Raw genomic sequence first — 23,746 nt, forward strand, 5'->3', positions numbered from 1 at the left:
ATACTGTTTAATTGGAATAATTGTCACTTTATATAAACATTTGGTTGATTTTTCAATTATGATTTGATTCTGAAAAAAATAATCTTCTAAAGTCCAGCATATAATGTTGCACAGCGAAAAAGTCTATCCTGGCATCCTCAGGTGGAAAGTGAGCTCCACCACAATGCTGGGCACACTTACCACTGCATGCTAACACCATTATTCACTCATGCAGTATCAGTTTCAATGAAGGTCACAAATAGACATTAATCCTTCTTAAACAAACATTCACAATGACACTATGCAATACTCAAGAGCCAATAATCATTTAATTTAGTACATATGTATGTCTTTGTGCAAGTGAAAGGGAAAACCCATTTAAGGCACATGGTGGACATGCATACTCCACACAGATAATGATCATGGTCTGCATTCAAATGCCACAGTGCTCCAGTGTCCTTTTCAATTTCCATAATATTACAATGTAAGTGACTTGTTATGTACAAAAAGAAAAAAACACAATACACTAAAATGTGATGGTAATGCTTTGATCTGCCTTTGAACCACAATGTTACACCATGTCAGAATAGTCTTTTATATATTATGATTATAATGACAAAGTTCCTAAAAGAGAATATCGAAATATTTCCAAAACAATCACCTGTGATATATTTTAGCTATTTATATGCACAAGTTCAAATTATTACTATCAAGTAGTATTAAATCAGTGCATTATTTACAATGACAGCAAGTTGTTTTTTTTACTACTTTACAGTACATATTAGGCAAGGACAAATCATTATACAGTTATAGCTTATAATATACAGACTATAAATATTCTATCAGTTCAAGCATGTGTAAACCATTATCCACTGTAGTGTAAGTCAACGTGTTACATAAAAATATTTATGAAGACAGAATTTGAATGTGTGTATTATCATCTAGCTAAAGTGTTACTACTATTTACAGTTTTGTATTTTATGGTTTTATATGGTAATGTGTTCTTGAATCCCTTGGAAGGAACAATTAAATAAAACATATTATTATTTATATTTTATTTTTTTGTTACCAAAGTTTACTTGGATTTTCTCTGTGTGAATGTAAGCCTGAAAAACACACATCAACTTCACACGCTACAGAATAATAAAAGTTTAAAATCAATAAAAAATTAAAGTGTTTAAACAGTGTCAACTTAAAAACTATAATTAAAACTAATATAACACTAAGTGTTGACTCAAATGCAGGTCTTTTCTGGCGGCAGCTGAAGTATTCCACATACCATATCAAGCATTCACTGCTCCACCTGCTGGCTTTTCAAGCAAGTGCAGTTAATTTATAGAAAATGTCCAGAACAGTATGACCTTGTGCAGTCTACTGCAGCCAGTGCATCAAAAATTATTGCTGCATTATTTGCTCATCTTGAATAGCTGCATCTGTCTATTTCTTGATCATATATTTTAATGTGAATTTATTCTGCTTTGGATGGTTGCAACCAATTTATCATCATTTTAGACGCTGTCATATAGTTTGTGTTGGTTGTCATGCCGGTTGGCAGTCACAAGACATTTGAGGTCACATGATGGTAAGAGTCATCTTGTCCCTCATATAAAAGCTGCGAAAAGCTCCTGATAATCTAGTGTTGGAGGTTTCTCACAAGCAAAGGTTCATTTGCAGTAATAATGAGGGGATGTCTTCACTGAGTTGGTATAATAATGTTTGCAATGTTTTGAATTTGGTCTAGACTTTTGTACTTGGTGAACTATTCACAAATCTTATATGTGTTTATACAACTTGGACTACTCCCTTGACTTTTGCCCATCCCATGATTAATTTTTTTGGTTAAAAAAATTACACAGAAGACCTCTTTGTTCCAAGGTGAACTTTAAAGTATGCAAGTAAAAGCTGGGAGACTAGAAATGTAATAAGACTGTTAGCAAAAGACAAAAATGTTGTAGAGCAAAACATAGTGGGCAATATAAAATACAGTGCATTGAAGGAATGGAGAGGGAATATGAGGAAAATGTGTGGCATGATAAAAGGAAGAGAAAAGAAATCAAAAGGGAGATTTTTAAAGAATCAGAAATGGTTACAACAGGTATATAATATAGAAGAACGTGGGTTTAAAATGGAAAGGAAAATCAAAATACTTAAAAGTAAATTTGAGTGCTCTTTTATGGAAGAAGAAAAAATATTGATCTTTGAAAGTAGAATAGAAACAATCAAACAGTATAAACAATGTTCATGGTTTTTCTTTTAAAAGATAAAAGAAAAGTAAAATGAGAGTAGGATAGATAGTTTAAGATATAAAGAAGAGGAAAGTTAAAAATTACACAGAGAGAGTAGTGAAAATAACAGAAACCTTATACTGAGATTTGTATAAGAAGAAGATATCAAAAAAGAGGTTTAAAAGATATATTGAATGAGGTAAAAAAAGGAACACCTAGAGAGTTGCATGAAGATACAGAGGTGAATGAGATTGAAGCAGCTTTAAATGTGTGTTAAAACACGATGTATAGGTTCAGTTGCTTGCATGTAGAGTGCTGTTTGACTTTTTGGCAAATCCTAAAATTGATGAAACACAAGCATTTAAAGAAATGTTAAAAGAAAATGTGGGTTATGATTTTACTGCTTAAGAAAAGAAACAAATAGGAAGTCCAAAATTACAGACATGAGACTTGCTTTGTCAAGACTGTATAATGTTAGCTCGAATACTAGCAATTAGAATGTGTAAAGTGTGGGATGAAGTTACAGAATCAGAAAAAGAGTGTGCCATTCCAGGAAGAAACAGAATTGAAAATCTGTACTTGTAAAGAGATGTTGTAAATTATGCAAGATGTTGGTACTTTGCAGTATTAAATACAGATATAGAAAAATCATTTGACCAAGCATCATTTTACAGCATAGGAAAAATACTTAAATTATGCGATTTCTGAGACAGTTTAGAAGATGAATCTAATTTATAGAAACATACAAAGGAAAGTTAAATGAAATAAGAAGCTGAGCATGACAGGTTAAAGTCAAGTAATCTCAGTTGTTTGTTAGCTGTGTGAAACAATTATCAATTAAAGTATGAAATGACAAAAGGATTTTAGTATGAAGTAGTAATGCCAGGAAGTGGTGGGCAACAAAGTAGCACATGTATGATATAACAGTGATAACTATGGACATTAAGAGCACTGAATTGCCAATTATTCACATGGGGGTATTCTGTCATGCTTTAGGATCTAAGATAAACTTAAGAAAATGTAAATGTGTAGGAGTTTCACTGGGCAGGCTGCAGACATCATTTCAAACTGTTCTTCCACTCCTGTTATGAAAGATCTACTTATAAGGACCACATCCTTTAGTCACATAGTCCTCTTCAGTCCCTTCAGGCAGAAAGCCCAATGGAGATGAGTGCAAACATCCTGGGTACCTTCCCAACAACAGATGCCAGGAATCATTATATCCTCACTTGCTTGGTGATTTAGGTTGAATCTTCAAGTAAAAGCGGATGAAACAGATATGCTAGCTCCTCTGAATCTACATTACTCACACTACTCCACTACAAATTTAGAGCAGTGGCCTTGTGGATTTAACAGGACCCTGGTCAATGAGATTTCTATCTTAATAGCAGAGCATCAAAAGGACAGGTACCACCTGCCTGGGGTTTTGTCTTATCACAGTGCTGATTTTTGGGTGGGAGCTGCACACCACTGACACTTTGGCCTTTGGAATATCCCTTAAGCCTGGCATCAACACTACTCTAAGGCTCCAGTGTGTGTAGGACATGCAGTGGAGTTTGGAAGTCACCTAAGTTTGGGAAAACTAAAAGGACTTTAGCAAATGTGAGATGTGGGTGCACAACAGCCACTACTAAAGAATCTCTCTACATTCTGTGAAACCAGTGTGGATGCACAACCCTCAATGAAAAAATAGAACCCTTCCTGTATTTAGTCAGCAGCTGGCATGGTCCTTGGGCCATCCTGATCTAATGATTGGCCCCTTACCATCACAAGGGAGATTTGACTTCACCATGAAGCAGTGTAGCCCTCAACACCTCTGGCTGCACCACCTCCCAATGCAACATCATGGCTGCAATGCCATTAACTTTATCAACTTCCATTGTGCCCTGGCCCCTGGCCACATGACTACAGCAGGAGAAAAGACCTTCGCACCATTTCAATCATTGTGCACCTTGGAAGGACAGCTGACCATTTGACAGTGGAGCTATGAAACAACTCCAGCTTCCTAAACAGAGGAGGAAGAAGGCTAGAACTGCAGCTTTGACAAGACAGGAATAACTGGCAAACAATTATAGAATCAACATCTATAGTGCTAGCTGCAGGGGAAATCTATTAAAAGGTGAACATGCTACAACCACACTATAACCATCTTAGCATGTCACAGTGAGAAATCCTTCTAAGGATAGTAAGTTAACTAGAATAGTGACAAAATGAGCAAAAATCAATCGGGTCGCTATAGGCTAGAATTGTAATTTACTACAATAACAAATCATACAGTAAGAAATCTGGCTACTTATGAAAAAGTAGCAAGAAATGATGAAAGCAGCAAGTGAAGGAAGATGATTGAGGTTGAGGAAAACTGTTAATTTAATATTAAATAAAGAAGGAAAGGCAACACAAAAAATATATATATTTATTAAGACTAAAAAATGAATATGATCCACTTAAGATTAAGCAGAAAATTATGTTGCTTAAAATGTATAACTGGGAATATGAACAGTCAAGAACTGGAATGAGTGAAAATATAGAATATACTGTACCCACTGTTCATATATCTGATTTAGATTAAGATATGTTAGAAATCGTAACGGTCACAAAAGTTATTAAATAGTTAACAAACAAACATAAAGGATGAGAAAGTATTCAGAAGGCATGGCCTAAACAATTGAATATCAAATAGAATCACTATTTGTAGTAAGCAGGGATAGGTACTAATTCAAAATGAGACTCCAAATAATTAATATTAATAATTTCTGAATAATTATGATATCATTATTAGTTGGAGTTCAGAAAGCCACCAGAGAGTATTGAATAACCAAAAAAAATTATTATGACATTTTGAGCATACTGTTGAGAAGAGCCAATTCAGCACTCTCCATTATGCTTATAATTGATGGAACGCTTGGGGCAGCTGAGAGGAGCTTTAGCTGTACAACCCTAGAATTTCATTTTGTTCTCTGGGACTTCAACATGCATTCCCGGTTTATACTGAGAAGTAGCTGTGAGTCAGAGTTTAAGCTCATGTATAGTATGAGGTGAGACACAAAAATAACCAGATTGGTAAAAAAATATATATTTATTGATGAATTCCAGTATTCTAAACATTGTCACCTTTTATATACTCCCCCTTCCAACCTCTACACTGCTCCATATGTATCTTCCATTGTTTGAAACATTGCTGGAAGTCTTCAACAGGCTTGCCATTTTTGTCTTCACTTCATCCATTGAAGAAAAATGTGTTCCCTTCAGGTCACTTTTGATTTTCATGAAGAAGTAAAAATCTCAGGAAGCTTAATTGAGTGAAAACTGCTTTGTGGAAAAATATAAAATTTACAAGAAATTTGATGTTGATTCCTTGTTCAATTTTTTCACCCGACCTTATTGCGGCAACTCTTATAACGATTGTTGTGCAAATACTGACTGAGCTATTCACAGGATATACTTAGCCGATTGGCGGTTTGAGAGGGCGTGTAGGAGGGGATATAGTTCTATGATTCATGTCCGGATGACCTCCACACGGTTTTCCAGGAAAGCCCCAAGCCCAGTCCAGTTATTTTTGTGTCTCACCTCGTATACAAGGTTATATAATTAGGGATGGAGAAAAAAATCAACTCTATTTGATGTAATGGTGGACTTTGAAAAAAAAACTGCAATGAAAAGTATGAAAGTTATGAACTAGGGTTATTAAAGATCAAGAAAAAAAGAAAAATGGCAAAATAAATAAACTTAAATTTACGGAGATAAATAAAGGGAAAGCAGTTTGAAAATCCAGTAAACTGACATTGAAATTGAGTATGCACCAAATTAAATTGGTAAAATGGTAAGAGAGAAAGTAAAGGGTATATATCAATTTTATCACTAGTTTACTTCAAGGACTCAATCTCAAGACATTTTGTCAGAAATAACAACGCTAAACTGACTGAGTGTGAGAGGAAGGAATTTTATGTGTGCCTTGCAATTAACCAGAATAACATTTAGAGTGAATTCCTGACTCAGTTATATTCCAAATAAGACAGCCATGCCTTCAAGGGATTCTAACTGATATAAAGCGGCAGTGGACAAAGATGGATAGATCATTGAAGTGTAAATCTTTTAGTTTCAAATAATGCATACACTTATTGATTTGGTAGTTAGAATCTAATTAATTAGGTTTCTTTGTCTTGTTCACTATGTAGTTTTAAACAGTAAGAAAAGTTGAAGTAGATACAAGGAGATAAAATGTGAATAAGGCAATGATGCTATACAGGTTTTCATTTGAACATAAGGGGTTAATTAAAGTTAATTAATCCACAGGGTGTTTTGGCAGGATAGTGTAAATACAAATTAAAAGATTTAGGGAAAAAATCCTAAAACATTACTACCCATAGGGGCCCTACTAATTTTGTTTCCTAATAGTGTGGACTAATGTCTGTATTTATTAAAATACAAAGTAGCTGTGTATCGAAAGGTCTTCATATTATCTTTATTCATTTCATTTTTAGACTGGATACTGTATAGGTGTGCATCTTGGCCAGGACCAAACATGGATCCTTACCAGCCCGGGAAGCCATTATAATGGAAAGACAGGGGAAGACAGTTTATTCACTCTGGTTCCTTCCCCTAGACACTGGATGGCAGCATATCTATGCAAGGATTCCTACACAGATACCTGCAGGGCATGTTGGGTGTTTTAGTCCCAGGGGGCAGCCCTGTTGGGTTCCGTGGCATCTGCCAGGGGAAGCTGCAAGGATCGGTAATAACTAATGTATGGGGCTTCAGCCTTATCTGGCAGTTTCACGTTCCCGGAAATGTGGGATAAAAGGAGCAGCCCCACTTCAATATGGAAGCCAGAATGGGAGGAGCAGCACAAAGCTTGCGAGAGGAGCAGAGGAGAAGGAGACAGAGAGCAACAGAGAGACAGTGTTGTGGTTGTGGGGTGCAAAACACTTAATTGTAAGAATTCCCCACAATTAAATCCTCTTTGATCACTAGCGAACTTGTGTCCAAGCCTGTGTGTCAGGAGTTTGGGAGCTGCAGCACCCCTGTTGGATCACAAAACATAAAATTATAGAAGAATCTTGCTATGAATAATTCTTACAATGTTATGCTAAGACAAAATTACAAGCACAATGTTTTCAGAAAAAATCACCAAAGCATGAAAGGAAAATCAATTGTAAAGCTTTGGCATTTAAATGGAATAAAGATGTGTCCTTCAAAGGATTCACATTCAAGAATTTCATAAACAACTTTGGTTGCAAGGAAAACAAAGATATTCCTTTTAAATGTTTAAAAAAAGACCTTGACGTTCATCATGTCCAATTAAAAAACAATTTTATATAGTACAGTTTACTTTAATCTGTTGTCTTACTGTGATCTGTTGCAAATTGTCAGATGCAAATTTTAGATGACTTTGATATTGTTTTATTTCATTTCTTATTACTTTGTAGTGTAGTGTTGAACAGCTCCAGAGGCTGACCTGGTTGTTGTCTACATAGCATTTTATTTTTCTCTAAGTCACCATATGGGGTTTTCTTTTCATACTTTTGAGATTTCCACCAACTTTACAAATGCATACATGCTATGTTAATTGACTTTTTAAATTACCTGTGCATGGAGGATGATTTCAAACAAAATGAATTATGAAAATAAATGTGCAAACAAATTAATTTATGTTCTGAAACATGACAATGAATAACTAAAAACAATACATAAATATACATGTGTCATGAAACAAGTGCTTTGTTGCTTACTTATGAACTTTTTAAAAAATGTCTTCATTTATTTATTTATTTATTTAACTGGGGACTCCCCCTGTTCGCTTCACTCACCAACCCCTGGGTGGGTGCTACGCGCTAGCCACTTCGCAGAACTACCACTCTCGTATGGAGAAGCAGATGTACAATTTAAAAAGATTGTTATTTTCATGGGAATTGTAACATATCCATAATAGAACTAACTATTTTACATTACAGCGCGTAATTAACCATAGTAAAAAATAGTAAAACGTAATAAATTGAAAGAAAATGATGTTTCATGTTGCGTTAGAGGTATTCATTGCGTTATACATTTTCATTCTGTTTGGCTTTGAAATTAACACGCAAATACTTTTTAAACTTACACTTTTACTGTAAAACTTCAGTAAAAACAATTTTTTGAATTAACTTTTCGTCTATATTGCATTGAATTTTGATTCCATGTTTGGACTTACATTGTGACAACACAACGTATAACTGTCCAAGAGTGAATATCGTTTCTTTCTCTCTAATAAATAAACCATCTTTGTTGAATTTTTGTCCCTGTGATTTGTTAATTGTCATAACAAAAGCTATTCTAGCGGGAAACTGTAAGGGTTTTAATACGAATGGCATATCAAGATCTCCTTTGGTGTCTAATGTCATCCCCACAAAATGTACTACATTACCTTTCTTGTCGCCTGTTAAAATTTTACATGTCAGAATTGTTTGACAGCATAGTCTATTGATATGCCGTGTAACCGATCGGCAATTTTCACGTTAATTCACTTGACTTCATCATTTCTCGGTGCTAGGATTGCCCATGTACTCATTTCTTCTGTTGATAACCCTTTGGGATGAAATTCTTCAATAAGATTTGGACATAATACATCTTCACTTATTGTGAACTTAAAGTGAAGAAAATGTAAAAATTTATAAGAGCTGAGAGTGCAGAAACTGTGTCTGACAAAGCATTCACACGAATGAGATGTGATAGGACCGTGGGTGTAGGCCGTTAACCGGAAATGGTTGAAAGGAGGGCTGGACTTAAAAAAATCTCTTGGCAATAGTCTCATCTCAAAATATTCTTTTATAATAGAGAGATTTCCGTGACACTGGACAAAACTTGAAATACGACTTGAAATGAATACTGTCATTTTTACTCCTCAAAGTATAAAGTGTAGGCTCTAGTGCAGGGCTACTCAAATATAAATTTGAAAGGTCCACTTACTAAATTTCCATTCAGTCTGAGGTCCGGAAAAGTGACGGTCAAATTCCAAATAGAGAACTCCAAAAAAAGGCAATCCCCAAACTTTAGAACTATACACAAAAAAATGACATGGTAGGCCTTTTAGTGTGAAAGGTGACACCTTCTTTGTGCCACCAGTTGTTTGAACTTGGGCATAAAAGGTGTGAGGGCAAGGCGGAGGCACTGATGTAAATGTTCATTGGTGAGGGTGTTGCGGTATGTGTTTTTCACCATGTTCATAGTGGAAAAGGCAGATTCACAGCAGTACATTGAGGGAAACATTGTAAGAATTTGAAGGGCCATCTTCTGCAGGAGAGGAACACCTGCCGCAGTAACCATCTTTGTCCAGAAGGTGACAAGGTCACAGTGAGATTCCTGCAGTGCTAGGTTTTCTTGTAGCTCAATTAACTCTGTTTGCAGAGAAGCAGCACTGGCCCATTGGAAGACTTTTGTGGCTTCATTTGAGAATTCTGCAATATTTTTGACAAGAAATGGATTTTTGATGCACAGCAAGACTTGTTTTCCCAAAGGGAAATCTTCAAAGCGAGTTTGGAAATTTTTAATCAGCTTGTCCAGGAATTCAGCATAATTGTGATGGTGATGTTTTCCTGCAGTCTGATCCAAAAGTCTTGGGAAGTGAAGCAGGTCCTGCTGTAAGTCACATTTGAACACCTCCAGCTTCCTCTGGAAATCACGGACAGCTAACATGAGGTCACACACTGTGCTGTTTTTGCCTTGGAGCTTCATATTAAGGTCATTAAGATGGGAAGTAATGTCCGTTAGAAAAGCAACAATTTCCATTTTCTCATCATTCTTCATGAAATCCACAAACGGTTTGGCTTTTGCACTCTTCTGATCCAACAGAAATGTCTCCAGCTCTTTCCGCAGTGCCCAAAAACGCTCCAGTACCTTGCCTTTACTAAGCCACCGGACATTGTTGTGAAGGAGCAAATCATCAAATGTTGCATTCACCTCTATTAGAAATGAGCGCAATAAACAATGTTGCAAAGCAGAGGATGCTCTCAGATAATTGACTAGTTTTTTGACTGTTGTCATGACTTCTGAGTACCTTTCTCCAAGGCTGGCACACAAAACCATCTGGTCAATTATGCAGTGGTATGCCATGAGGTCAGGGTGGTGAGTTCTCAAGCGTGACACTAATCCCCTCTCTTTCCCAATCATACATGGTGCGTCATCAGTAGCAATGGAAACAACATGCTTCAGGTCTATCGCTCTGTCTCTAAGCATCTGTGTCACTGCTTCATAGATATCATCCCCCCTTGTGTGTCCATGGAGGTTTGTGAGACCCAAAACATCTTCATGAAATTCTCCCTTTTCTTCATCAAAAAATCTGACAAAGACCATGAGTTGTGCATTGTCCGTGATATCTGTGGATTCATCCACAGCCAATGAAATGAATTTGGCTTTTTTTTATAGCAGAACTAAGTTGTTCAAGCAAATCATCAGCGAGTATTTCAGCTCGTCTTGCAGCAGTGGAATCAGAACAGGGTATTTGGTTTATTTTCTGGATTATTTCATCCTTTTGAGTCCCTTCAAACAGAGCAGTCACCACTTCACTCATACACTCTTTGACTACTTCAGCATCAGAGAAGGGTTTCTTGTTTTTCCCAGGACCCATGCTACTCTAAGTGAGGCTCTGTTACCCGCTCCTGTTGTGTGGCTGATCTAACTATTACACTGCTTGTAGCTTCATATGATGATTTCAGCTGGTTTATTTTTATGGTCCTTACCTCTGAGTTCTGAGGGTAATTTTGTTCGAAATGTGCATGCTTGGTTTCATAATGGCGTTTCACATTACCACTTTTGATTATTGCTACCGTCTCGTTGCAGATTAAACACATTGGTTTTCTGCTTCCCACGGGGAGCACGAACGCATATTTTTCTGTCCACTCACTCTTAAATTCGCGGTTTTCAAAATCAACTTTTCTTTTCTTATCAATGTACTGTCTTGAGCCAGCCATCTTCACTTTCAGTCAGCAAAAAAAAAAAATTCAGTTATCGAAATTTGCACTGGCTGCGAGTGATGAGACTGCCTGTTCACCGGCCTGACCCAGAGCACGTGACCGGTACATAAATCTGGCTGCCGTGAATGAGCGAGCGAGCGAGTATTGGGGGGAGGCGGGGAGTAGTGGGAACGTTGCTATGACGATACTGTTACAGCTGCTGTGATTGGACATAGATGAAGCAACCAAACCGAGTAGAAACCTCAAAGATATATCGCGCGGAATCACAATTGCGCACTTCATTGAGAACTCATTTGGATTATGATTAAATTTGCATGTTTGTTTTGGCGTCGGTCCAGATTTAACCGTATTTGGGTCCGGATGCGGACCGGAGTCCGCCTATTGAGTACCCCGGCTCTACTGCAATGGTCCCCTACCTTTTCTATGCTCTACACCCCTATGTGGTGTTGTGGGTCCACAGCTCTCCCAGCAAAGGCCAGTTGTTTTAAATAAATAATCACAATCAATTGGAAAAAATCAAATTCTCAGTTAGAGGATCTGTACAGAATTTTTTTAAAACCTGGCAGGATCTAATCAATATTTTTTTAGAATAAGAGAAATAACTATTACCGCATTTAATTCTCTCCTCCATTTTTTATTTACCTATATATATATTTCTTCCTTTCTTTTGTTTATTGTTGCCTTATTAAAAAGCCCTAAGCAATTATCCTTTGGCTAAGCTCTCCTTCTCAGGGGTGGGGTTTGATTTGTCTTCATTTTTTTTTTTTGTTATAAATTGATCTATTTGTATGGAATGATTACAATAAAATTAATAAGTAAAAAAATAAATAATCACAGCGCTCGTGGCATTGCGAGGGGGCGTGGTCGTGTGGCTGAAGCGGTTTCCGGGTGGATTCGTGCTGCAGGTGTTTCTCACCTAAGTGCACAGGTGAGGGACGGTCTGCAGCGTAATTGTACCCGGGGACTGTTGATTGCCACAGCTGCCATGTCCATTATATAGAGAAGCCTGAGACGGTTAGGAAGGAAGGAAAAAAGGACAAAAGAACGAGGTTACTGGAGTGCACAGGGCAGGAGAAAGCCGGTGAGAGAGAGAGAGAGAGAGAGAAAGAGAGAGAGCGCATGCACGCGCGTAGGCGAATGAGCACGAGCAAGAGCAGGCTCGATTGCAGCTGGACTGTGGGCCATAGTGAGATGTGTAGTTAACACCTAGGGCAGTTGATGGTAGTCGCTCCCTCTGCGCATTTGGAGAAGAGTGGGAGTGACTAGTGAGGAAGAGGACTCACCGTGGAAGACAGCGGGAGTCGGATGACTTAGTTTTTATAATCTCCAGCGTGGGAGTCCTGGCCGTTGGGAGAGAAGCTAAGTCTTGGTCTGGGATGAGAGCAAGACTGAAGCTAGGATCGGAAAGCCTCCAGACCGGAGTGAGTGAGAGAGGTCAGCTGCAGAGAGAGTGTCTTGCCTGCTGCAGGGCCCTAGAGGGAGAAGCAGGTGCGACGCTAATGGAAAAGAAGTACTGGGCTTTTAATTGTTTTAAAGAATTGCTTCCAGCGATGTTTTAACCTTGGCTTTTAAAGGGTTATTTGTTTTGTTTTAAATCTCCACATTCTGTTTTTATAAGTTACTAGCAAAATACCTGCGCTTCGCAGCGGAGAAGTAGTGTGTTAAAGAGGTTATGTAAACATATATATACATAAACATATATACTTATATATACATATCTACATATACACATATCTACATATATACATATATATATACATATACACATCCACATATATATAGAAATATCAACATATATATACACATACATAAATACACACACATATATATATATATATATATATATATATATATATATATATATATATATATATATATATATATATATATATATACAGTAATCCCTCACTATATCGCGCTTCGCCTTTCGCGGCTTCACTCCATCGCGGATTTTATATGTAAGCATATTTAAATATACTGTATATCGCGGATTTTTCGCTGCTTCGCGGGTTTCTGCGGACAATGGGTCTTTTAATTTCTGGTACATGCTTCCTCAGTTGGTTTGCCCAGTTGATTTCATACAAGGGACGCTATTGGCAGATGGCTGAGAAGCTACCCAGCTTACTTTTCTCTTTCTCTTGCGCGGACTTTCTCTGATCCTGACGTAGGGGGATTGAGCAGGGGGGCTGTTCGCACACCTAGACAATAAGGACGCTCGTCTACAAATGCTGAAAGATTATCTTCACGTTTCTATCTTTTGTGCAGCTGCTTCCTGAAACGACATGCACGGTGCTTTGCATACTTAAAAGCTCGAAGGGCACGTATTGATTTTTGCTTGAAAAACAAACTCTGTCTCTCTCTCTCTCTGTGTCTGCTCCTGACGAGGGGGTGTGAGCTGCCGCCTTCAACAGCTTTGTGCCGCGGTGCTTCGCATACTTAAAAGCAAACAGCCCTATTGATTTGTTTGCTTTTTTCTGTCTTTCTGACAGACTCTGCTCCTGACGCGCACTCCTTTGAAGAGGAAAATATGTTTGCATTCTTTTAATTGTGAGACGGAACTGTCATCTCTGTCTTGTCATGGAGCACAGTTTAAACTTTTGAAAAAGAGACAAATGTTTGTTTGCAGTGTTTGAATAACGTTCCTGTCTCTCTACAACCTCCTGTGTTTCTGCGCAAATCTGTGACCCAAGCATGAAAATATAAAAATAACCATATAAACATATGGTTTCTACTTCGCGGATTTTCTTATTTCGCGGGTGGCTCTGGAACGCAACCCCCGCGATGGAGGAGGGATTACTGTATACACATACAGACACATATATATACATATATATATTTACATATCTACATATATATACACATATATACATATCTATATACATACACATATATCTATATATATATATATCTCTTATCTATCTATCTATCTATCTATCTATCTATCTATCTATCTATCTATCTATCTATCTATCTATCTATATATATATAATTCTATCTATCTATCTATCTATCTATCTATCTATCTATCTATCTATATATATATATATATATATATATATATATATATATCTAACTATTTATATATATATATATATTTATCTAACTATCTATATATATATATATATATATATATATATATATATATATATATATGTATCTCTATCTATCTATCTATCTATATACACTATATACATATATATCTCTATCTATATATATATACATCCCCGTGCTTTGCAGTGGCGAAGTACTGCTTTTAAATTTTTATTAAGAAAAAAACCTTTTTAAATTGAGTGAAAATATACCAATAACAATTTGTTAAGGATCTGTTATTTTGTGAAGCTGACTTCACAAAGCCTCTCCGCTGTTTTATAAAGGAACGTCATATAAGGTCTTCCTTACGTTTGTTTTATTTCTTTTATTGTACGTATAGTTCGTGGATACAGCTGACTCGAATTGTATGGATTTGGCTTATATTTACAGATTTTATGGATTCTACTTTGACTGGGAACAGCTGAGTCTGTGGATCACGGGACGAGAACCTACAAGCATTTCTTTGTGCCTGGCAATCTAGGACCTCGGGATGATCTGTCTCCGTGATTATATTAAATTCGCTTTGCTGATCTGCTCCCGTTTCATCTTACAGTACTCTATGACTGGGAACTGATCTGATGTTCATACTAATCTGGCTTTTGGCTCCGGGGCGATCACGCCTGAAATTACCAAGCGTTACTGTTTGTGGCTGTGTATTGGAACCTCCAACTCCTGCTACCTCCTCCTGCTATGCTTTCTGCTGTTTTGCTATCGCCGCTCACCTACTCTACCACACCCTCCTGTCCTACCGGTTCCGCTGTGCTGTGCTGCTTCTCCACTGCTATTCAGATAAGTATTGCCCAGTATCATGCTAAAATACTCTCATGACAAACTCCTTCTTATTAAACAGTTTGTCCAGAGCAAATGGTCTGACTGCAACATCCTAAAGGACGCCGGTATTTTGCAGCGCCCGAAATATATACATCGCGGGTCAGGTCGCCGCCACCGCCGGGCTGCGAATGAAAAGACCACCGGCAGCATTTGCTCAGGAATACGCCGTCCTTCTCATGACCCTGGAAATAGAATTGTCGGTGTGCCAAATTTGCATTATGTGGAAATAAACCCTGATTGCGGCTCTGTGCAGAAAGAAGCCTCATTATGTAATGTTGCACTGTTTAACTCGAGGTCTCTTAATGGCAAAGCATTGGTGCTGTCAGAACTCATCACTGACACCAAACTTGATATTCTGTGTTTAACGGAGACCTGGCAAAAACCAAACGAATTTGCGTCTCTCACAGAGGCGACTCCAATTGGTTTCACTTTCCACTCAGAGCCTCGCAGCTCAAGACAAGGCGGCGGGCTGGCAGTAATTATCAGAGAAGACTTAAACATTAAAAGAATCCCAATTGACTGCCCATTGTCTTTTGAGTGCCTGGCTCTTAAACTAATAACGGAATTAGGTCCTGTCTCACTCATTGTTCTCTATCGTCCCCCAAAATACAATGCATCCTTCTTATCTGATCTGATTGAACTTTTGACCCACCTAAGCTCTTACTCTCAGAGAATTATGCTTCTTGGTGATTTCAACATCCATATTGACACCCCCACATCTAAACTGAGAAATGAATTCCTGTCCTTACTGGACTGTTTTGACTTGACACAACATGTTGATTTTCCAACGCATTCTGGCGGTCATATATTGGACCTGATCTGCACTTCTGGACTATCTGTTGCCAACATTTACAGCACTGATTTGGGACTCTCTGACCATAAAGCAGTATTTTTCACTGTCTCATTACCTATCCCACCTCTTACCTGTAAACAACAAATTTCTTACAGAAACCTTAAAAATATCTGTCCCTCTATCCTTTCTGGATCCATTTCTGATCTTTTACTGTCTGCACCTATTCCAGCAACACTAGATAGTTTTGTTGACCACTATAACACAGCCCTTCACTCAGCATTAGATAAAACAGCTCCTTTAAAACATAAGGAGGTTTCCTTTAAGCGCTCAGCTCCTTGGTATAACTCAGAATTGCGATCTATGAAAGCAGCTGGCCGACGCCTTGAGAGAATGTCACGTAAGACTGGCCTCACCGTGCACATCCAGGCTTTCTCTGACCACCAAAGAGCTTACAGAGAAGCACTAACTTCTGCCAAGAACACCCATTATGGCAGAATAATAGAAAGTGGCCATGATAACCCAATGGTTTTGTTCTCTGTAGTTAATAAACTACTCGAACCCGCATGTGGTCCAACTACCTCTTCTACTGAAGTCTGTGAGGAATTCCTCCACTTTTTCCGTAACAAAATTAAAGATCTAAATAATTCAACTAACATAAATATATCATCTGTTTATATCTCTCCCTGTTTTCCCACTCCATCCAGCTCCTTCTCTAAGTTCTCACCAGTCACTTCTGCGTTTGTTAATAACCTGCTTTGTAAGATGAGGCCGACTACTTGTGTACTGGACCCCATCCCCACCACACTACTTAAATCCTGCCTTCATGCCATAATCCAGACTGTTACAACAATAATAAACTCATCCCTTGACACTGGCTCCATGCCGCTCACTTTTAAAATTGCTTCTGTAACCCCAATGTTAAAAAAGTCTGGCCTTGATGCTGACAATCGTAACAATTTCCGGCCTATTTCCCACTTACCTTTCCTGTCAAAAGTTCTTGAGCGTGTTGTAGCTTGCCAACTCACCAATTACCTAACCTCTAATAATTTGATGGAACCCTTTCAGTCTGGTTTCAGGGCGCGGCACAGCTGTGAAACTGCTCTGCTACGGGTAACCAATGATTTGCTTATGGCAGCAGACTCTGGACAAACTAGCATATTAATTCTGTTAGACCTCAGTGCAGCATTTGACACAGTCAGACATGACATCCTACTGTCCAGAATGGAGAACATGCTGGGTATCTCTGGCACTGCCCTCCAGTGGTTCAAGTCCTATCTGACTGATAGGCAAGAGTTTGTTAGTCTTGGCAACAGCAAATCCAACTCTGTGCCAGTCACACAAGGAGTCCCTCAGGGCTCTGTCCTCGGTCCTCTGCTTCTCTGTATTTACATGCTTCCCCTTGGCCATATTATCCGTAGTTATGGATTGGGTTATCATTTTTATGCAGATGATACCCAGCTCTACTTCAATGTTAAAAGTGGAACTTCATCAGAGCTTTCTCAGCTCACAACCTGCCTGAGTGAAATTAAAACCTGGATGGAGCAGAACTCTTTAAAATTAAATTGCAATAAAACTGAACTCCTGCAAATTGGGACTAAAATGCAACTTAATAAAATGAGCTCCTTCCCAGTCCATCTTGGCAGTGATCTCATCAGACCTGCCTCTACTGTAAAAAATCTTGGTGTCATTTTTGATTCCTCCCTCACTTATTCCGCCCACATAAATCACATTAAGAAACTTTCTTACTTTCACCTCTGTAACATATCCTGTGTTCTCTCCTTCTTCTCCTTCTCTAATGCTGAGAAACTTATCCATGCTTTTATCACATCCCGCATCGATTATTGTAATTCCCTACTGGCAGGTGCCCCTTCTAATCTTATATCACAGCTCCAGCTTATTCAAAACTCAGCTGCAAGAGTCCTTACTCGAACCAGCAGCAGCGAGCACATCACACCCATCCTGCTCCGTCTTCACTGGCTCCCTGTGTCCTACAGAATCGAATATAAAATCCTACTAATAACCTACAAAGCTTTAAATAACCTCGCACCAAACTACATCAGTGACCTCCTCCATCACTATGTGCCTGCCCGCCCACTAAGGTCCTCTGATTCTGGTAATCTTGTTGTGCCCCTCACTAATCTACACTCTATGGGTGACAGGGCCTTCAGCTGTATAGCACCCAGACTCTGGAATGACCTACCAAAATTAATCAGGTCAGCTGACTCCATAAATTCTTTTAAAAAACAACTCAACACTCATCTGTTCATGAAGGCTTTTAGCTCTACTTGACTTTATTACCATTCTCTCAGTTTACTTCTCTGTCAAGATGCCAATGTAACCTGTATGTGTGTGCTAGACCATCAATTATGTTGTCTGTTTTTTTTTTCAGAATTTACTGTCTTAATCTTCTTTATTTATTTATCTGGTTTGTACAATGCTATATACTGTATATTCTGCCGTTCTTTATTATATTCTGTAAGTGCCTTGAGCATGGGAAAGGCGCTATATAAATAAAATGTATTATTATTATTATTATTATTCCTTTTTCGTTGCTTTGCCAACGGAAGCAGCCTTTTTATTTAATCCTGTTTTTACGATTGTTCTGTTTGTATATGACGTTGTCAGTTCAGCACTCCGGTTGTAATATGACCAAGCCGTGCAAGCACACTCTTGAGAATGCAACGTATAGTTGTACAGGAGAAAAGCAATCTTGCCTGAAATCAATGGCAACCTTTTGTAGGTCCATGAACTTAATTTAAACTTTAGGTTTACACGGTGCGTTCTTTCTGAAGTACCTGCACTCATGAATATGTGTGTATGCGTCAATCGCTCAAATCCCCGCGGTTCGCACCGGCGAAGTTCTGCTTTTAAATATTTATTAAGAAGAAAAGAAAACCTTTTAAAATTGAGGGAAAATATACCAATAACAGTTTGTTAAGGATCTGTTTTTTTTGTGAAGCTGCCTTCACTCGAGTGATCACTTCGAGCTTTAAGCCTGAGAAATCACCCCGTAAATGCACACGTTTAATTGCACATCTGTTAATATGTATGCTTACAAAGTATTAAAAGACATTCAACAATTACACAGTATTAAAAGACACTCAACAATTAACGTCATTTACCTTCGTTCCCGCGTTTGACTCGTGCTGTAAATCTCTTCCTTGTTTTCACTTCACGTGATTACGTAGGAGGCGTAATACGTGATGACGCAATACGTGACTCCGCCTCCTCCATTAGAGTATATGGACAAAAAACAGGTTCCAGTTATGACTATTACATGTAGAATTTCGAAATGAAACCTGCCTAACTTTTGTAAGTAAGCTCTAAGGAATGAGCCTGCCAAATTTCAGCCTTCTACCTACACGGGAAGTTGGAGAATTAGTGATGAGTGAGTCAGTCAGTCAGTGAGTGAGTCAGTCAGTGAGGGCTTTGCCTTTTATTAGTATAGATTTATTTATTGAATGAAGATTTTGGGAACTGCCCTGTTGCACTTTGTTTTTGTTGTTTTGATTTAAATAAAAGCACTTTTTGCACTTTGTACCATCCCCTTTGCTATGTTGCCTCACTCTCTAGCTCATCTCGGTTATATCTATCGACGGTGTTGGGTTCAAGGGCTCCCTAACAGAAGATGGGAGCATGGAGCCGAACCCGCATCATCACACCCTACAATATGTTTATGTTTGCACCCTCTAAAAAAGTAATATCACATTTGAAAATGAAGTCAAATTTCTGATTTTTGAATAACAAATAGAACCACATACAGTACTGTGGTTGAACAAACTGAACTAAAAATAAGATTTTAACTCAGTAAATACAATTTATATATAAATTAAGCAATTCTCCTTAATACATGTAAATCTCAATAATCTTGTAAATGTGTCCCCTGTGAAGCTTAGACACTTGATTGACAATCTGGGGGTTTGGGTATTCTGTGAAGCATTAAGCGTCATGAAAAATTGACACAGGATCAATGATCAAGGGATTTGGAGGTTTGAAGACCCCCATGAAGCAATGGGTACTGGTGTGCTGCTCAGCAATGAAACCTAGTAAACGAGCTTTGTCCCCCGATTACATCTGTACAGCAATTCAAAAACAGATGGGCTGCACAGTTAAAATTACTGTACTGCTGCCAGGACTGTCAGCAGGCGAGATGGGCTGAGTGTAAGCAGCAGGCATTACATTCAATTCAGTCCCTCTTGACCCCCATCCCCCCTGCTGGTGAAAATGGCAATCAAACCTCAAAATCAGTGACACTTCATGATCAGGGCAGAAATCAACACTAGACCTTGCCCTTTTCTAAGGATCATTGCAAGGTGCAAATTCTACTCTCTCAAAAAAAAAAATTATTTCTTTACAACTACTCTACCCGTAGCAAGTTACCCGCAAGAATGCGCATTTCATTTCACACATGAGAATTGAACACACAATGCTAGATTCTTTTCATAACATGGAACAGAAGCACTAACTAATAAATAACCTACAAATGACGGCAGAGTGCAAGACACAGATTGTACCATGATAATGTCAGAAAGCACATCTCAATCAATTTTGGTGAATCGCAATGCAGCCTTCCTCTTTGTCATTCTCCCTGAAATGCTAAAGCTAATAAATAACAAAATGTAGACATGAACTGTATAATGTATGAAGCCTGAAATCGAAAGATCAAATAAACACTTTCTCAAAAGGTACAAGGACAGCACAACTGCTTATGTGGCCCAGTGGTAAGAATTGCTGATTTGTAATCAAGAGTCCCCTGGTTCAATCCTGAATGCCTCCCAAATTTACAGTTTTGAGTAGTGTGCTGCTTATTGTTAATGTTAATGTTAAAAACATGCATTTTATTTCCTTCTGTAACAGCCGGTGTAAATTTATAGCACTTGTAAAAGTTAGTTTTTTTTTCACTTTTATTTTCTCAGTCACGATCACTATATAAGAGATCTGACACGGTTAGTTTTTATTTGAAACTGGGAATAACTATAGATGTGTGTGGTGTTTTCAGACAATGGAACTGGGACTTCTCTGATCTGGAGGAGTAAAAGCTGACACACAAACACTGATGAATCTGCCTTCTTGATATCTCATTGTCACTTGATTTTTTTGTATTCAGTTTTATTGAGTGTTCCTTCTTACGCTGAATTAGTATGCACCTTATGGTCCATGATGTCAAAGCCACACTGACAAAAAACAGAGACATAGGTATATATGATGTTTGGAATTATTCATTTTATGACTCGTATAGTACATTTTGGAAAACATTGTGGCACAGATGCAACATTATTCATATTATTCATATTCATTTGCATACCTTCTTGCGGTTGTAATCAGTGACCCCGTTTTTTTTTTTTTTTTTACTCAGTCTTGCCAGTCTTCACATTTTGCTGTAAGGTGATGTTTCGTATGTACTCCAGGACATGCAGAGGAAAGAATAGTACAGAGAGGTCAGTTCCGCACTATATGCAATCATCAAATTCAAATGTTAACAGTTCCCACACACACAAGGACTGTCATTCCTACATTTACGACATGTAAACCTGTTGCAATGCGCACTCTTCTCTCTATGCTGTGGTTTCTATTACATTGAAGGGGCACCTGACACTGACTGAGTTTGCTTTTCTGGGGGAAGCAGCACTCTTGGACCAGAAGCTTGTCGATGTTGCATCCTCTTTTTCTTTTTCCATCGACTTTTCTTGTAAGAAGCGACAACGAAGTTCCTCTTCTTTTCTCAGTGTTAAAGCCTTTGTTTTGCTGAGGAAACTTAGCACTCTTTATTTTCATTTACTTTTCAATTTTCATCATTTATTATTATCACTGCTATTAAATGAGTGCTCTGAGAAGACATTAACCCTTTGTCTAATGGTTCTATAATTTGGTTCAGTATTGGCACTAATAAGTGAACACAGCACTTCCAGTGACTAGTCTAAATCACTGGAGATGACAGTTATCCTTTCTTTGAAGAGAAGATAAATAGCAATTACACATGGGCAGAGGAATAAATTTGAAATGTTGATGCATGCAGTGGATACACTAAACTGGAGCTTTGAGTAAATAAAGTATAACAAAATTCAAAGGTAATCAATCCCAGCTACTTTGCAAGAAAAAATACAAAAACAGTAAAAGAAATAGTGACAATGTGAATAAAAAAAATGTTGGTCTACAGCCATCTAACAGTTGGTATTGTTGCATTTAATGCCATACCAGCAGATTTCAAATGGTTTCTATCAGATAGTTATTAAGCTGCTTACTCCTGAATCATTGTTAGTGACCCTATGACACGTCACTTGCATTGTCTGTTTCTTCTTGTGTTTGAAAGAGTTTGAGGGGTTACAGTTTATTAGTTTAGGGTAACTGGCAACACTAAATTGTTCCCAGTGTGGACTAGTGCACTGTCCAGCCCTGAATCATCCCTTGAACAACAACAACAACAACAACATTTATTTGTATAGCACATTTTCATACAAATAATGTAGCTCAAAGTGCTTTACATGATGAAGAAAGAGAAAAAAAATAAGACAAAATAAGAATTAAAATAAGAGAACACTAATTAACATAGTATAAAAGTAAGGTCCGATGGCCAGGGAGGACAGAAAAAACAAAAAAAAACTCCAGACGGCTGGAGAAAAAATAAAATCTGCAGGGGTTCCAGGCCACGAGAACACCCATCCCCCTCTAGGCATTCTACCTAACATAAATGACATCAATCAGTCCTCATTGTATTCAGGGTTCTCATGGAAGGACTTGATGATGACGGTCACGTGGACTTCTGGTCTTTAATCCATCAATGTTGGGACATCATGGCACTTTAATTAGGTGGTGGTGGCGCAGATCGCCACCACAGAAAACCGGAAAAAAGAACAGAAGAGAGAGTAGGGGTTAGTACAGATTTTGGAGCCACCAGGAATAATAATGATAATTAATTAAACATACAGCGCGTCAGGATTAAACTAAAATGAAGTTATAAGAAAGCCATGTTAAAGTAATGTGTTTTCAGCAGTGTTTTAAAGTGCTCCAATATATTAGCCTGGCGAATTCCTATTGGCAAGCTATTCCAGATTTTAGGTGCATAACAGCAGAAGGCCGCCTCACCACCTCTTTTAAGTTTAGCTCTTGGAATTCTAAGCAGACACTCATTTGAAGATGTAAGGTTACGATTTGGAATATAAGATGTCAGACATTCCTAAACATAAGATGGAGCGAGATTATTTAAGGCTTTATAAACCATAAGCAGTATTTTAAAGTCAATTCTGAATGACACAGGTAGCCAATGTAGTGACATCAAAACTGGAGAAATGTGCTCGGATTTTCTTTACCTAGTTAAGATTCTAGCAGTTGCATTCTGCACTCGTTGTAATCTAATGAATAATCTAGTCGACTGAAAACAAAAGCGTGAACTAATTTCTCAGCATCTTTCAATGACATAAGAGGTCTAACTTTTGCTATATTTCTTAAGTGAAAAAATGCTGTCCTAGTGATCTGATTAATATGTGATTTAAAATTCAGGTCACAGTCAACATTTACCCCTAAATTCTTTACCTCCTTCTTGACTTTCAATCCTAATGCATCAAGTTTATTACTAATAACCTCATTATATACATTATTGCCAATCACTAAAATTTCAGTTTTCTCTTTATTTAGTTTGATAAAATTACTACTCATCTATTTAGAAACACAAGTAATGCTTGTGTAATGCTTGAATGCTCTGTCCCACCACGGAATTTTATATCTATACTAATAAAAGGCAAAGCCCTCACTGACTGACTGACTGACTGACTGACTCACTCATCACTAATTCTCCAACTTCCCGTGTAGGTAGAAGTCTGAAATTTGGCAGGCTCATTCCTTACAGCTTACTTACAAAAGTTAGGCTGGTTTTATTTCGAAATTCC

The sequence above is a fragment of the Erpetoichthys calabaricus genome, chromosome 6, assembly GCF_900747795.2.
Source record: "Erpetoichthys calabaricus chromosome 6, fErpCal1.3, whole genome shotgun sequence".
Lineage (NCBI taxonomy): Eukaryota > Metazoa > Chordata > Cladistia > Polypteriformes > Polypteridae > Erpetoichthys > Erpetoichthys calabaricus.